The sequence below is a fragment of the Cricetulus griseus genome, chromosome 4 (genome assembly GCF_003668045.3).
Source record: "Cricetulus griseus strain 17A/GY chromosome 4, alternate assembly CriGri-PICRH-1.0, whole genome shotgun sequence".
Taxonomy (NCBI): domain Eukaryota; kingdom Metazoa; phylum Chordata; class Mammalia; order Rodentia; family Cricetidae; genus Cricetulus; species Cricetulus griseus.
The window spans coordinates 12,197,201-12,212,685 of record NC_048597.1 but is presented as its reverse complement, the minus strand read 5'-3'; the positions used below and the strand labels follow the sequence as shown (position 1 = coordinate 12,212,685).

Sequence of the window (15,485 nt, the reverse complement as noted above, 5' to 3'; positions counted from 1 at the left end):
TCCAACTTTGATCCCTGGCTCATGCATTGGAAGAAAGAACGTTTCTAAATTTATTTTTATTTAAATTAGAAACAAGCCTGCTTCACATGTCAATCACAGCTACCTCTCCCTCCCCTCCTCCCCTGCCCCCCACCATCCTCCACCCCACCCCCCCACCCACCCCGTCAGTTCCCCAGGGAGGGTGAGGCGCTCCATGGGGGACCCCCAAAGTCTGTCACATCATCCTGAGCAGGGCCTAGGTCCTCCCCCATGTGTCCAGGCTAAGAGAGCATCCCTCCACATAGAATGGGCTCCCAAAGTCCATTCACATGCCAGGGATAAATACTGATCTACTACCAGAGGCCCCATAGATTTCCAAAGCCTCCTCACTGACACCCACGTTCAGGGGTTCTGGAACAGTCCCAAGCTGGCCTCCCAGACATCAGTCTGGGGTCCATTGTTCAGGTAAGCTGTTTCTGTGGGTTTCCCCAGCCTGGTCTTGACCCTTTTGCTCATCACTCCTCCCTCTCTGCAACTGGGTCCCATGAGTTCAGTTTAGTGTTTAGCTGTGTTGTCTGCTTCTGCTTCCATCAGCTACTGGATGAAGGCTCTAGGATGGCATATAAGGCATTCATCAATCTCATTATAGGGGAAGGGCATTTAAGGTAGCCTCTCCACTATTGCTTAAATTGCCAGTTGGTGTCATCCTTGTAGATCTCTGGAAATCTCCCTAATGCCAGATCTCTTCTCAAACCTATAATGGCTCCCTCTATTATGGTATCTCTCATTCTGCTCTCCTCTATTTGGAAGAAAGAACTTATTTCTGAAAGTCCTCTGACTTCCATATGCACGCCATGGCATCTATACACACACACACACACACACACACACACACACACACACTAACATACACACGACATTCACAATCACACAGCAATAAAACAAATTTTCTAAAAATCGATTTTTTCCCAAAACTGAGAGCATGTATTAGTTTATTACTTTTATCACTCTCTACTTTTCACTGAAATATTTCACATTTTAAAGAACTGTGAAAGTGGATTGTTTAGTAAGAGAAAATAAACATTGTGAACACTTCTAGCTGTTTAATTTTAGTCTGCAAGAATTTGAATTTTAACTTAACATAGGAATGAACACCAATATTTCATTACTGAGCAAAGTGTTAAGGAAATGAGTAATAGCTCTCATTAAATAGGATAAACCTAAATTGCTCATGTTGCCATCTTAGGAAGCCCGCCTAATCATGATGCTGTTGGGCCATTTTTCCTGTTTACTGCAAATCCAAGACTTCTAATGGAGCTAAATAAAACATTTTACTTATGTTAACAAAATGTCTCTCATGCCTTTGAGACTCTTTTAGCAGTGTAGTCCATAAGCTTGGTGATTTTTTTGCATAAGATATTTGGTGCATTTTTCATGAATACAAATATAATTTGAAAGGCTGTTCACTGTTTACATATGGTTGATGGCTTGCCTGTCATTTCTTCTTTCCTTAAGATTATTTTTCTGTGCCAACTTTCCTGTAGAGGAAAACAGATGTAGCGTCTTTGACTCTAAACCCTTAGCTCACTTAAAATATGAATGATAATGAGCATCTTCTAAACCTGTAACTGCCTATGCTGAAACTAATTGAAGAATAAGGTGAGACGTGAGCCAGTCTTGCAGGGTGAAAACCAGTGGCTAATACTACAGAGCACCAGGCAGAAGGTGATGTCTGCACTCACTGCTGAAACACAAAGGGGTTTGTCACAATTACTCACTGACACAAATTCTACATTTTACCCATGTAACCTTCAACATCAGGAAAAAGTCAGTGGGTTAGAGACAAAGTGAGCTGTGCCTAGAATTGAAAATTACAGTTAATAACAGACCACAGAGAATTGCATATCAGAAAATGTCACTTGGGACTCAGCCTGGCTGGTAGGGAGAAGCGTCCATGAGGTAAAGCAAAAATGGAAGCAAGGATGAGCAGGATGTCACAGACAAGACAGCTACAAAACAAGAAATCAAAGTCTTACATCACCCAATAACTAAAAACAAGAAGCAGGTTCCTAGGGATCATGAAGTGCACAGGTGGTCGGTCCCTGATGATGCCCAACTTCCTATTCCTTGGAACTATCAATGTTCTAGGTCACCTTTTATCACATGCCAATAAGAATTAGGTAATTAGGGTAATTAGGGTGGGGGTTGCTGTTTAGCTGGATATTAGCTGGGAATATCACCTGCAGTGACATACCTCCTCTAACACCTCCTAATCTTTTGCAAATAGTTCCACTAACTGGGGACCACACGTTCAAATACAATACATGAGCCTATGGAGCCATCCTCATTCAAAGCATTATTCTACCTCAATGCCAAACATTTATCAGTCACCCACCAATTCACGCTCTTTGCTCTTTGTCTCCTGAGCTGTTGCAAGCTAACTGAGTCATCCACCTACAGTGCAAGGTTATTTTTCCTCAGAATATGATAGGATGGGGCAAATAGGGTAAGGTAGGATAGGGTAGGGTAAGGAAGGGTAGGGTAGGGTAGAGTAGGGTAGGGTAAGGAAGGGTAGGGTAGGGTAAGGAAGGGTAGGGTAGGGTAGAGTAGGGTAGGGTAAGGAAGGGTAGGGTAGAATGGGATGGGATAAGGGAGGGTAGGATAGGGTAGAGTAGAGTATGGTACGGAGTAAGGTAGGGTAGGGTAGGGTAAGGAAGGGTAGGGTAGGGTAGGGTAGGGTAGGGTAGTGTAGGGTAGGGTGGGATAGGATAGGACAGAAGCAAAGATCCAACTGGGTAGACTGGGACACTAGTTTACAGTTTTAGAAGAGATTACAGAGCTCAAATATTCTGTATCTTTTGATGCTATAAAAACACAGCACCAACAATGTAAATGGGTCGTAAAATACCTTGTAGCAAAATCGTAGACTAGAGGGGAAGTTAAATATGTCAAAGGTGGACACTGAAGCAAGACTCTTGCCACAGTCTATCAGAAAAGATCAAATCTCTAAGCAGAACCAGAAAGCCTGGGAGCCACAGAGAAAGGAACAACGTGAGACAAGAAGAGGGAAAAGAGAAGAAACGACACACACCACACAGGAAAATGTGTCTCGATATTTTATTTTAAGGTTCAGGAAATATGCCAAGGCTACAAGAAACACAGCTCTATTCTTTGTCACTAAGAAATTCCTTTACGGATTGTCATGTAATTCAATCGTGTTTGTAACTCAAATAAAAAAAAAAAAAGAGAAAAATTCCTTTACGTTCTTAACTATATAAACATTCGTTTGTCATTTGTATTATCTCCATATTTTACTTTTCAAATTAAGTGAAATTAACCTAGAATGATTTATTTTAGTTGTGGAATAACAGGACAAAGCTAAATTTTAAGCAATTGTCTCAAAATAATCCTTTAGTGAAACATCGATTTAATAGAAATGAATATAATAAAATTTCTAGAGAACCAGATGGGAGTGACTCACTACTCTAATTTATTTTTGATGTGTCACTTATAATTAATATACATCCATTTCTGCACTTCCTTTTGTTTCTGTATTTTTGTTTTCAATTTTACCTTATAACTTACTACTAATAAACAAGCTCTTTTTTAAAAAATGTTTATATATTTATTCACTTATTTAATGCACGTGAGCATGCGGTGCAAACAACAACGACTATGTAGAGGCCAGAAGAATACTTGCAGGAGTCAATTCTCTCCTTCAACTATATGAGTCCCAGAGATTGAATTCAAATAATAAATCTTGGTGGCAAGCACCTTAACCTGGTGAGCCATCTCACCAACCCAAGACACCAACTCAGTTCCTAAGTATGTCCCTAACCACCCCCTATAAACACACATGATATGATTCTTCTATTCAAACTGTCTGCTATCCATTCTCATTCACTGATTTTTCATAAGGGACCTGGGCACATTAAATGGGACTCATTTTAATTCTTGGTCAATCATGATTACTGGAACAGGCATACAATACAGTATATGCTTACTTGGCATGTGTTAATTATTTAACAACAGAACACAAGAATGAGTACACAGATACTAGCTACACATTTTCCTCCATCCCAGGGATAACTTATCCCTAACACTGTGTTTTCATTTCCAAACTCTTCAAAACATATTTCTATATCAGCATGCTTAATAAAAATGCTGTTTTAATTATCTTAACCCTATAAAGTATTAGCTTTATAGAATCATTTTGCCAAATCTTTGTGGACCTCAAATGTTTACTATTTTAATTCAAGTATGGCATAGGATAAGCAACTTGGCAAGGAATTATTACAACAAATCTTCATACATTTGTTGCCATGATAATCTGTGAAAGCAGAAATTCCTTTATCCAATATAGGTGAGGTCTCCAGTGGGTACTGAAGGTAATGGTTCCCTCTCCCTGACTCTATCAGTGGTGAATAGTTCAGCCATGTGGGTAGGGATCACTGAGTCCCTTTTCCATCCATGCCTGGGTGTTGATGGGCCCTGTGCAGGCATCCATAGCTGCTATGAGTTGTGACTGCAATGCCTGTATCTCGCTCAAAAGAAAACATTCTCTAGCCCTTCTCCCTATCTTCTGGCTCTTACATTCTTCCTGGCCCCTTTTCCTCAGTCTTCCCCCGGTCTTAGAAAAGAGAGACTGTCTTGTTCACCACTTACTCTCAACACCTTGAGCAACCATTGAGTCTGCATCTAGAGACTTCTCCAATTACAACTGAGAGTGGTATATGCCTATGGTATGTCTACAGGTATAAATATAAATATTTAGAAGGCAGTTTGATGCTGTCAATTTTATAAACAACAGCATTCAGTTCTCCCGCCCCCCCCCCCCCGCCCCAGAGCCTATGGTCTCCCTTGTATATGGTTTTTTATTTGTTGGTTTTTGGATTTTGTTATTGTTTTCCACATTTATAGTACTAGGCATAGATTCCCTCTCTCCAAGTGTGCCTCAAATCCAACAGGTGATTTTGCCATATACCTTCTTTTTAACATTATTTAGTTTTAAAATACTGCATGAAATTGTTCTTTTAACAGGAATTTTAATTCAGATATAATTTGTGTGATTTCATATTGATTGTAACCATTAGTGTTGTTTTAAATAATTTCTTACTTATTTTATGATGCTTTAACTATCTTTGCTAATCTTAATCAACAAATCTGTCATTTTTAAAAGTTCTATTCATAGTTGCTTTGATATTTTACAATAGTTTGAGGAAGAATATGCATCCAATCACCAAATATACTCATCCCTTAATCAACAAATATTCTTATCCCTTAACTCTATTCCATCTGCTATGATGAAACAAAAATATTAGGTGAAAAAAAAGAATCTGTAGGCACACCTGTAGCCAGCCTACAAGAATCTGTTTCAGTCTCTACATGACTAAAAATCTAGTTAAAATATAAGCAATTAAATAAGCATTTATAACACATTATTAAAGAGAAAGTTACTGGAAATGTGTGTTAGTTTCTTGTCACTATGACAGATAGTGAGATAATCAACTTAAAAACATAAAAGCCCTATTTTGTATACCACTTTTGGAAGTTCCAGCCCATGATCAATTGTTGCTTTGGGTTGGGGACAAGGAAACGCAATGTGATAAAAGTGTATGGCAGATCATAATAGTTCACTTAATGGTCAGAGGGTGGGAGAAAAGAGGCAAAAGGACTATGTCCCACAACTGCCTGCCAGAGCATGCCCCTCCCCACAACCTCAACAGTAAGACACACCTCCTCGCACCCCAACTAGCACCAAGCTGAACATCATGACTTACCCCAAACCTGCTGAAAACAAAAGATGTAGTTGTTAGTATTCAGGCATCTGCACTGGCCTGTCCTTGGGATTCTCACAGGACACAACCTCAGCTGCAGCGGCTAAGAGCACCACCCGTGCACATTCACTGTTCCCTTTTAAGAGGGCCCTGCCCACCTCCATCTTTCTCTCTCTTTTTTCTCTCCTCTCTGTCTGTTCCCCATCTCTCTCCCTTTTTCCACTCTCTCCCCCTCTTTCCTTTCTCTTCTCCTGCTGTTCCTGTCTCCAGAGGCCAGTCTGCCCCCTTCCCTTTCCCCTTTTTATGATCCCATTCCCTAGTAAAAACCCCCTGTGCTTGAACCCTGTCACTTGGTGTCTTTCTCTTGAAGGCCATTTTTCCTAAATTACAACAGTAGTAGTCACTTCTCTCATCACTGCAAGAGAATATCTGGGAAAGACAACTTAAACAAGGAATGGCCCCTTTGTTGACACAGTCTATCACAGCAGGAAAGTACACACCAAAGTAGGAGACAGCTGATCATATCGCACCCACAGTCAGGAAGCAATAAATGCTTGTACTTAGCTCACATTCTTTTTCTACAGTCTAGGACTCCAGGCTATGGAATGAACCGTCACATTTAGGGTAGGCATTCCCAATTCAATTAAACTAATCTAGATAAGCCCGACAGACATGCGCAGATATTTGTACCCATGGTGATTACAAATCCCATCAAGTCAACAATCAAGATTAAGCATTACAGATGGTTAGGTTACATAGCCATAGGATAGACGAGAAAGTTTCATGAAGAAAGTGACATCTAAGCAGAAACCAGAAGTTTGGTAGGAGTTAGTCAAAGCCATCTAACTATCCTTTTGACCACAGAACATGCCAAATCCTTGACACAAGAAACAAACATAGATGCAGAGACCCACTAGTTTGAACACTCAGGAATCCCATAAAAACACTAAACTAAAAGCCATAATATATACATAAAGGACATGTAAGAATATACATATATATGTATGTATATAATTTTTACTCTTTTATAAATTTTATCTAAATTAGAAACAATCTTATTTTACATATCAATCCCTGTTCCCTCTCCCTCCCATCCTCTCCTGTCCCCCACTGACGCCCCCATCTCATCCCCCACCACACCCTAGGGAGGGTAAGGCCTTCCATGAGGGATCATCAAAAATCTGCCAAGTCATTTGGGGCAGGGCCTAGGCCCTCCCCTGTGTATCAAGGCAAAGAGAGTATCCCTCCATGGGGAATGGGCTCCCGAAGTCCGTTTGTGCCCTAGGGATACACCCTGGTTCCACTGCCAGAGGCCCCATAGACTGCCCAGTGCTCCTAGCTGACGTCCACTTTCAGAGGGCCTGGTTTGGTCCTATGTTGGTTTCCCAGATGACAGACTGAGGTCCATGAGTTCCCACTTGCTCAGGTCAGCTATTTCTGTGGGTTTCCCCAAGATTGTCTTGACCCCTTTGTTTGTCCACCCTCCCTCTCTAGAACTGGATTCCAGGAGTTCGGCTTAGTTCTGAGCTGTGTGTCTCTGCTTCTGCTTCTATCAACTACTGGATGAAGGCTTTAGGAAAAATTTCATTTGCAAGTGGTTATAAAATGGAGATTGCTTCTGGGTAAGGAGTGAGGTCCTTTGTCCACTTCTCCTCTCAGCTCTAGGACACTATCTGGTGTAGACCTGAGAAGACCTTTTCATGCTGTCTCAGTCTTCGGTGAGTTTATATGTGCACCAGTCCTGCTGTTTAGAGGGTCTTGTGGTCTTGGTGTCCTTAATCCCCTCTGGCTCTTACACTCTTTGTGTCTTCTCTTTAGTAGGGTTTCCCGAGCCCTGTGGAAAGAAATCCCATAATAGGACTAAGTATCTCAGGTCTTATTCTCTGTATAATGTCTGGGTCTCTATATTTGTTCCCATCTGCTGCAGGAGGAAACTTCCCTGATGATGACAGAGCAAAGCACTGACCTATTGGTACAGAAGAATGTATGTCACTAGGATTCATTTCATATCTCCTTTTTTGTGCTTTTCAGAATAGTGGTATTTGGTTTTGCCCTAAGTCCTGGGCTATAGTCTCAGGTTCTGGGTCACCACGCAGTGTTGAATATGAGTTCCATCTTGTGCAATGGGCCTTAAGTCAAATAAGATATTGGTTATTTCCACAGCTTTGTGTCACTATTGTACTAGTATTTCTGGCTGGCAGGGCACCATTGTAGATCAAATGGTTGTGGATGGGTTGGTATTTGCATTTCTTTTTTGGTAGCATACAGGGTACCTTCCCGTACCAAAGACACTAGCACATAGGGGTTAAGACTCTATGTAGATACCAGGTTGACTTCTTCAAGTTCAATGAATTGCCTTGCCATAAGTTTATAGGGAACAATCTAAGTCTTGGGGGTTCGCACGGGGACCCTTTGGCAAACAACTCAATTAGATGTAACCCAATCCTAATACCAGAAGCTTCATTTGGTGAAAAAAGATGTAGTTTTGTCTCCCCTATTATTTGGTGATTTTACTTAGATCCCCTTCCTATATGTATATATTTTACAAAACTTCCACTGTCTTGGGTTTTCATACTACCCCTCAAATGGCCCTTAATTTTAGCTACCTCTCCTTGAATTCCTTCCCTCACCCCTCTTTACCCTCCCCATTCCCACTCAATTATCTCTTCCAGCCCCCCCTACAACTATCTGTTCTATTTCCCTTCCCTATATCTATCTATTGCCCCATTCCAGTCCCTTACTCTCTACCTACTCTCTGTGGTTATACAGATTGTATCGTGGTTACCATTGACTTAACAGATAATGGGCGAATACATAGGTGAATACATGCTCTATTTGTCTTTATGTGTCTGAGTTACTTCACTCAGGATGATTTTTTTCTAGTTCTATCCATTTATTTGCAAATTTCATTATTTCATTTTTAATGACTGAGTAATACTCCATTGTTTAAATGTACCACATTTTTTTAAATTCTATTTCTTTATTCTATTCATTCATCTGTTGAGGGACATCTAGGTTTCCGGTTTCTGGCTATGATGAATAGAGCAGCAAGTGAACACGGTTGAAGGAGTGTTTCTGTGGTATGTTGAAACACCCTTTGAGTATATGCCCAGGAGTGTTATAGTTGGATCTTGAGGTAGATCAATCCCCGTCTTCCTTAGAAACTACCTCACATTGGTTTCCATAGTAGCTCTACAAGTCTTCATTTCCACCAGCAATGGACGACTGTTCCCCTTGCTCCACACCCTCACCAACATGAGCTGTCATTTGTTTTATTGATCTTGGCTTCGGTGACAGGTGTAAGATGCAGTCTCAACATAGTTTTGATTTGTGTTTCCTTAATGACTAAGATGTTGAACATTTAAGTCTTTCCCAGCCATTTGAGTTTCCTCTGCTAAGAAGTCTTTTATTAGATCTGTACCCCATATTTTAATGGGATTATTTTCTTGATGGGTTTTTTTTTTTTTAGTTCTTTATATATTTTGGATGTTAGCCGTCTATCACGTGTGTAGTTGGGAAAAAATCTTTTCCCATTATGTAGGCTGCAACTTTGAATGGTGGTTTCCTCTGCCATACAGAAGCTTTTCGGTTTTATAAGGTCCTATTTATTAATTGTTGGTCTTAGTACCAACTAATAGTGTTCTGCTCAGAAAGTTCTTTCCTGCGCCAATGAATTCAAGGTTATTACCCACTTTCTCTTCCACTAGGTTCAGTGTGTCTGGTTTTGTGTTGAGGTCTTTGGTCCACTTGGACTTGAGTTTTGTGCAGGATTATAAATGTAGATCTAATTGTATTCTTCTATATGCAAATATCCAGTTTGACCAGTACCCTTTGTTGAAGATATTTTCTTTTTTACAGTGTGTGTTTCTGGCTTCTTTATAAAAAAAAAATCAGATATCTATAGGTATATGGATTTATGTCTGGGTCTTCAATTTGATTCTATTGATCAATGTATCTGTCTTGTGAATATATGCTGTTTTTATTACTAGAGCTCTGTAGTACAACTTGATACCAGGGATGGTGGGGCAGGCAGCAGTTCTTTTATTATTCAGAATTGTTTCAGCTATCCTGGCTTGGGGGGGTTATATACAAAGTGAGAATTGTCCTTTTAATATCTGTGAAGAATTGTGTTAGAACTTTGGTGGGGGTTGCATTGAAGGTATAGATTGCTTTTGTTAGAATGGCCATTTTTTACTATGTTAATCCTACAAGTCCCTGAACATGGGATATCTTTTTATCTTCTGTTATCTTCTTAAATTTTTTTCTTCATTATCTTGAAGTTTTATCTTACAAGTCTTTGACTTGCCTGGCTAGAGTTTCCCCCCAAGTTATTTTATATTATTGAGGCTATTGTGAAAGATTTATTTCCCTGATTTCTTTCTCTGTCCATTTGTGCTTTAAATATAAAAAGGATATTGATTTTTGTGAGTTTATTTTGTATCCAGCCACTTTGTTGAAAGTGTTTATCAGCTGTAATTTTCCAATGGAATTTTGGGGTCACTTACATATACTATATCATCTGCAAATAAAGATACTCTGAGTTCTTACTTTTCAGTTTGTAACCCTTTGATCTCTGTCAGTTGTCTTATTGCTCTAGCTAAGACTTCAGATACTATATTATATTGAATATGTATGGAGAGTGGAAAACCTCATCTTGTTACTGATTTTAGTGGAATGTCTTGGAGTTTCTCTCCATTTAAGTTGATGTTGGCTATAGGTATGCTGTAAATTGCCTTTATTATGTTTGGGAATGTTCCTTGTACCCCTGATCTCTCTAGGACTTTGATCATAAAGGGGTGTTGATTTTGTCAAAGGCCTTTTCTGCATCTAATGAGATAATCCATGGTTTTGTCTTTTCAGTTTGTTTATATAATGGATTACATTTATTGATGATGATACATTTAGTGATGATATTGAACCATCACTGCATATCTGGGATGAGGTCTACTTGATCATGGTGGATGACCTTTTTGATGTGTTTCTGAATTCAGTTTGAAAGCATTTTATTTAGAATTTCTGCATTATGTTCATAAGGGAAATTGGTCTATAATTTTCTCTACCGTCTAGTTAATTTGGATAGGGTTTGTCATTGCTTTGAGGAAATATTAAAGGTTAAATGAAGTTGTAAGGGTGGTGTTTAAAGCCAATAGAACCGGTGCCCTGGTGTGAAGAGGCAGAAAGAAATCTCTCACTACATGCACACAGGAAGAAGAGCCATGTGGGCACAGTAAGAAGTTGGCCCTCTGGAAGCCAGGGAAAGAGCACCTTCCAAGGATCTAATAGGTCTCACAGATTAGATTAGACTTCCTAGGTCTAGAATTGTGAGAAATAAAATTCTGCCAGTTTAGCTACTTTGCCTCTGGTAGTTTGTGGGAGTAACTATAGCAGAGTGATAAAGATGTTAGTGTTAAGAGAAGGAAGTTTTTGGAACTGGGTTCCATACAGAGCCTGAAACATTTTCAACGTACATGCTGGGAACATGGATTCTAGTGATGTATAAAATGGAGAGAAGTAGAGCCAGAGAGAAAGACTTCATCTTGTTGGTGAAGAAACTGCTGGTAGAAATATGTCTGCTAAAGGCTATTCCAGTGAGGACTCAGACAAAAAAAAAGTTATACTGTTAAAAACAGGAGAAGAACCCATCCCTGTTAAAGTGGCAAAGAACTTGCCTCAAGTGTGCCTATGGTATGGAGTCTTAAGGAACAAAATGAACAACAAGAAACATAGACCTTAAGGGTGATGGAATTGGCTATTAAGCCGAGGATTTATCTAAGCGGGGTGTTGAAGGAGTGGCTGGATTACAGTAAAGTGGGAAACAAGAGTGAAGAAGGAACTGTCAGCCAAAGGAAACAAGAAGACTTGGAAAACTGCCAGCATATTGCAAAAATAAGAGGAGGACACTATGGGTGTCGCTGGACTGTAACTCAGCAAGGGGCCTGTTCAATTAGATAAGCAAATCATTTTCAGATTGAATTGAAACAGACATAGGGAAGATGGGATAAAGGAAGGCTGCCTAACTCCTTGGCTCTGGTAGGACAACAGAGCGTTCTATCTATAAACATAGCTCATTCTTCAAGAAGGAAAAAATGGCTTAAAACGTGATTCCAAGGTCATCAAGACCACTGCCTTGATTTCCCAGGGCAGCTGACCTGCCACCAAGCATTAGGGCAGGATCTCCTCCTGGAGACACTCCAGGGCTCTGCCAGCCAGTAGGTCACGAAGGCCGAACACTGAACCAAAGAAGACCACTCTCAAGCATTTCAAGCAACTGAAACATGACTTGCCAGCTTTTGAACGCCTGGCAGCAGGCCACCTCCTCTCCGTTCCCTATGTTCTTTTCAGTTTTGAATACGAATATATGTCCTTTCCCACCATTTTACTTTAGGAGCAAATAACTTATCTTGTTTCGGAGATTTACAGACAGAGAGGAAAATTGCTGCAAGGTGAATCCTTCCTGTAGCCTCTTCTGTATGTGGATTAGGAGGTATTCAGGCAAGAGAGTGCCACTGGAAAGTTGATTCTGGGATGAACTAAGACACTGGACAGTGTTTAGCATGAAATATCCCCTAAGAAAAGGACATGCAATTCAGGGAGAGCACAAAATGCTGTGGTTTGAACTAAGGTCTCCCTACATTCCTGTATCAAAGCCCTAACTAACCACGATGTAAATATACTTACATATAAGACTTTCAGCATGTAGTCAATGGGTTCATAAAGGTGGGGTCCTCATCCAATAGAATTAGTGGCACTATTAGAACAGGAAGAGAGATAGATTGAGAAGGTTCTAGTGCATAGTCCGTAGGATGCTGGTCTTCAAGCAGAAACAGAATCCAGAATAGACATTGCTTGTGCTTAAAGAAGTCTCTCCACTATTTCATGGAGGAAAGAAAAAGGAGACAATGGGGTGATTTATTATAAGTGACTCATCACTCAACAAGTAAAGCTGAGAACACTGGGCCAGGCCAGTTAAGATAAGAGTGTAGCTAGGGTCAGATACTGAATAAGCTGAGTGCTGTGGGGGGTAGGCAGAGGAATTTGCCCTGTATGTGGTAATGACAGAGCCTAAGGCAAGAACACATCCCTTCCCATGGTGCTCATGAAACAAAACATTCTGAGAATTTCGGTCTAGCTCCCAGAGCCCCACTCTTCCTTCACTGTAGGAAAAATTCATGGCACTGTGAACATGGCTTCCCAAGACTTTAAAAAGATGACATAGGCCAAAAGGGAAAACTGCCTCCCCAAAAGCTGAAACCTGAAGTTTACAAAAGAAATTATCTACAGAGGCACGTATGTACACAAGGATCTTGAGGCCTTGGTTCAACAACTAACTTATTGCAATCAATACTGTCTCCTTGGTGAAAGCCTGACTTCACTCCACGACTGTTTGAAGACGGATGAATGGAAAAAAGAAGGTTGGAAGATTGATGGTCTCTAATCTGTGAACTTCAACTACTGGGTAGACAGGGAAAGCGACCACTTTATCCTCTGAAGGGACCCCAGAAGCTGAGGGCCACAGACCACTCTAAACCAGTGACTCATTTACAAAGGAAATGTGGGTGAAAAGCATAAAACTGTAGACTTCAGACTGGGGCATCCAAAATGTTCCAAACAGTGAAAGCAAGAAACATTAAATTATGATAGGAAAATAAACACAATGCTTTGTTTGTGACAAATAAATGAACACCATTAAGTCTGAACATCTTATGAAGGCCACATTTTTAGCTTCAGGCATTAATTATGGTTGCTCCACTGATGGAGTCCAGAGGAAGCCTATTCAGTCTGCTTCATCCCGGGGGACAGGGAGCATCTACAAGTTCACAGAATAATTAATAATATCCATGCTATTGTCCAACCGAGTTAACAGTGAGCTGAAACCTTGGGCTTCATTAAATAAAGTGGCTAAGCCTGACACCCGGGTCTGTTTCTTCACCCACTGTCTAAAATGTATTGCAGGCTCTGAGAAATGTCCCTCTCATATCCTTCCAAGGGGCCAAGTTGCAAGCTGTGTTTGGTAATCACCAGGCCTGAGTTTCAGCACTCAGTTAACCTTAAAAGATTATTTTTTTCCACCATTTATTTTTTTGAGGAGGGAGACAAGAGGCTGGCTTCTAATGGTTCCCTATGATGATCATGAATTCTGCAGAACTTCATGGACTTGCTAGAATATTTCTAGCAAGAATTCTTCACTGTTACATAGTTGGCCAGTTGCCATAATCTATAATAGGTTCATCCAATCTATAATAAGCACTACCAACGATGCCCACATTTATTTGGGAAGCTACTGGTGGTGCACTAAGGAGTCAGGAGGAAAAGGAGGAGCCAAAGCCCAATGAGCGCCAGGTGCACTTTTCTGCTACCATCACTTTGCTAGGGTCACTAGGACCCAGGACAATGAATTGGATGTGAATCACATCACAAATACATCCCTGTTCTCAAAGCTACAAATCCAGGTTCAAAGCTGTGGAGGGAGAATCTGCAAGGCAAGCCTGCCTACCTGGCTCACACACTGCATCTCTTCTCATTTGGGTCTTTCTGTACATGCCCAGTTCTCTTCACGATGACACTGGATGCACTGGATGCAGAGCACAGCCTACTCGAGCGATCTAATTCTAACCAATTATACCATTAAGACCTTATTTCCAAATAGGGTCACAGTCTCATGGAGTACACACTGGGGCTTTAGGCATGGATGAGGTTTCTGCCCACAACCATATCCATGGGATAAACGTGTCCCAGCAAGTCGGTGGCCATTATTTGGAACAGTTATTCTGTATTAATCAAGATGGGTTCAATAATCATCTTATCATTCTCTTAGTCAGCTGGCATAACAATATGTATTCGCTGGGTAATTGAAATAACAGACTCCTGATTTTGGTGGGTGGGAGACGATAGAAAGCCCAAGATCAGGGTCCAGCAAGTATGCTTTCTGGGGGAGATTTGCTCCCTGGCTTATAAGCAATCACCGTGTCACACGTGTCACACGAATGGCACCCTCTTTGTAGAGAGGGAGAGGAACAGGAGAGAGAAAACAATCTGCTACCCCTTCCCTTCTATACATAGGGTCACTATTGCCAATCTGTTTTCAGATGCCCTGTTAGGACCTTACTTATCCTTGTCCAGCTATTTACTGGCCCCACATTCAGACTGACTGAGTGCTAAGAGGAAGCCTTTAGTGTTCACCTTTTAGGATTAGACAGCTCTGTTCACAACCATCCATTGTCCTCATTACAGAGAAGGATACAGTCATGTAGAGAAATTAACTCTCAGTTTCCATAACCAGAACTAGTATGAAACCCAAGTGGATTTGGCCGCAGAAGTCCATTTCTATGTCCACTAAGCTGGGAAGTCCCACTAGGAACTCAAACAGAGATGAAAGATGGAGATTGCAGTTGATGGCATTTCTTTCCCTGAGTGATGGAGGGCTGTGAAATATAAACTCCGCCTCTTATACACAGAGTTATAGGAACTTGTTCCCTGATGGATGAAAAGTGGGTTCACCTAGTCTAACCCACAGGAGAAACGGGAATTTTTAACAAGCCTCATAGGTGTCTCCAACCAGCAGAGGGTGTGGCCTGCCTGAGTGTGGTCCAGTCTTCCTGGCTGCACACCCAGGCCACTTCCTCCTGCTGCCTTATTCTCCAGGGCTCCCAGATACCACAGGGATCTAGAGAGACTAGAATTCCGGGACTGGAGCTGGATTTCATTCTCAGCTTGTTCAGTCTCCACAAG

The 15,485-nt window shown here is 40.9% G+C and overlaps 1 protein-coding gene across 1 annotated transcript in view; it reads right to left on the bottom strand.

The window, feature by feature from the left end:
• Window positions 1-7,571: 7,571 nt before the first annotated feature.
• Mrpl39 (mitochondrial ribosomal protein L39) overlaps window positions 7,572-15,485 on the bottom strand; it is a 41,488-nt gene continuing 33,574 nt past the window's right edge. The window contains exon 12 of the mRNA XM_035444363.1: window positions 7,572-7,590. The gene's annotated coding sequence lies outside the window, so the exon portion shown is untranslated. The remainder of the gene's footprint in view (window positions 7,591-15,485) is intronic.